The following is a 2,578-nucleotide window of genomic DNA, read 5'->3' as shown; positions in this document are numbered from 1 at the left end:
AAGGAAGGAAGGAAGGAAGGAAGGAAGGAAGGAAGGAAGGAAGGAAGGAAGGAAGGAAGGAAGAAAGAAAGGAAGAAAGAAAGAAAGAAAGAAAGAAGATTCAAACCCTGAAGCACTTTAGATACTTAACACTAAGCCTGTATACACAAGTGCAGAGAGACGGTCTTGATCAAATTGAAATGAGCAGAGCAGTACCTTATTTAGGAAGCTGTTCCACTTCCTTCTTGAGTCAACAGTGTCATTTTCTTCAACAACAAAAGCCAAAAATTTCACTGCAAAATACATTCCTAAAACAATCAAATATGTGATGTAAACCAGACAAACTAGACTTTTCCCCTAGAAAAGTATAAACATCAATATTGCCTAAATAATAGATGTTATTCAACCTCCCACAGAATAACAGCCAACATTGGCTTTTGCAAGGAGTAAAGGCAGTAGCCAATATTTGCTACAGATGCTTGCCATTTTAGTAAGCTTCTTACTAAAATGGTCTTCTCCTCCTGAACACTCTGCAGAAGAGAAATGCTAAAGAGGATTTTCTGGATGTCAACCAATTACACTAAGTAATGGGCCTCTCCCTAAAGACTCCTACAGGTGATAAGAAAATGTCAATCCTCCTTTATATGTCTGGCTTTGCCTATGAGTGGCAGCATCAAGTGTTTTCCAGAGTACAGTTACACAGTTTGTTAGGAGGCACATACATTGGTACAAAGCAAATTACTAACATTAGAGAAAAAAAACTTTAAAATGTTTATAACTTTTTAACCCAGAAAGTCTGTGTCTAAAATTATATCTAGAATTGGAGTTACAGGCAGTTGTGTCATTTCAAAAGAATGAGAATCCCAACCATTCTATTTTACCAAAAAAGACTGAGGAGCCAGATGCTAGGGTAAAAACCTACTAGCTCAGAGAGGCAGAGAAAGCACCCAGCTGACCTTCCTACTTAGCTCATGTTCCAGAAGGAAAAGGCCAAAAGCTCAAAGTTCAAAGCTTGCTAGCTCAGCTGACAGCTGAGGAGGAAAAGGCCTACCAGCTCACCCAACAGCCGAGGAGAAAAAAGCCAACAGCTAAAAGCCCAAGAGCTAGAGACCTGAAGACAAAGGTCAAGAAGCTCAAGAGCTCCAGTGCTGCTTCTGCTTCTCCATGCTGTCTAAAGTTCCCCTCAACTCTAAGTCCCTCCTTACTGGAAGCCTAATCCCTGTCAGATGGTTTCTTGCTCCGCCTCTTGACCTAGGGTTAACTTTATTAAATCCTGTGAACAGAAAGCTCTTAGATTAAAGGTGTGTGCTAGGGCTGAGCCACACCAAACAACAAACAGGTTTTACAGTTCAGAATCTCGGGGTTCACAATGGGAACAAATATCCTGCAGCTTGTGAGGCACCACATGGGTGCTGGAAGCTGAGCCTCCACAGGAGGCCTGCAAGGGCCTCTGTAAGGGCAGCGAGTACCCCTATCCACTGATCCCCTCCCAGCTCAGCAACCATCTATTATCTCATGTGTCCATAGGTCAGAATCCAGGAAAACTCATCTGGGTCTCCAGGGTCTCAAGAGGCAGAAATCAGGACGACAGCCTCTTATCTAGAGGCTCCAAGAAAGCGCTAGCTCCCAGTTCTCACTGGGGTCATTCAGCACTTAGCTCCTTGCTGCTGTAGTGATGTCTGTTGCCAGGAACTCACTCTCTGGACCCAGAGCCTCCGCCCTGCCCTTGTCTCTAGACTCCTTCATTGCACAACAGGGAACAAGCCTCCTCTGCAGCCTTGCACACCTTGACTTCCTCTCCTAACTGCTTTCAGAGGGCTCCTGTGAACTCAGTCTCACCCAGATCGTCTCCCATCTCAGTCATCAAAACCAACTAGTGAGCTACTTAATTACACCTGCAAGAGTCCCTTGCCGGTGACATAACAAAATATGGGAGTGGTGTCTGTCATGTTCACAGGAAGGGAGCAAGGCAAGGTGGGAGTCACTGGAGGTCAGCTACATTCTCCATGGCAGGTAGTAGTCTTTGGTTTATGTGTTACATACAGAACTGGAAAAAAATCGATGTGTACCATACAAAGGGTTAATTAAGTAAATTAGGAAATACCTGGACATTGAAATACTACTATTCCTGCTGAATGTTTTTCTTGTTTGTTTGTTTTTTGAAATGTACTCTATAGCCTGGGCTATCCTCAAACTTACAGTTTTAGCCTCCTCTACAGTTGAATTATAGGCATAAACTACCATTCCTGGCTGGAAGGATAATATTTAATGGTATGAGGAAAATTCAATGACATATGTTAAAAAAGCAAACTATGAATCTGCATGCCAGAAAAGACTGAAAATGACATAAGTCTGGCAAACCATGCATTCTTCATAACAATTTGTCAAATAAATCAAGAAAAAATATGAGTAAAAAGACACCAGCCACAAATGTCGACTGTTCCTGTGAGAAAATGAATTTAAGTTCAGCTTTCCCACCCACAGTTCCTCTTTTTTTCTTTTTTCTTTTTTAAATTCTAATGTTCTATTTGTACCAGATTGTAAAAAAACAAAAACAAAAACAAAAAAAAAAAAAAAAAAAAAAAAAACTAAGCCCTGG

This window comes from Psammomys obesus, unplaced genomic scaffold (genome assembly GCF_907164565.1).
Source record: "Psammomys obesus unplaced genomic scaffold, mPsaObe1.curated_primary_1811, whole genome shotgun sequence".
Lineage (NCBI taxonomy): Eukaryota > Metazoa > Chordata > Mammalia > Rodentia > Muridae > Psammomys > Psammomys obesus.
This window is presented reverse-complemented; position numbering follows the sequence as displayed.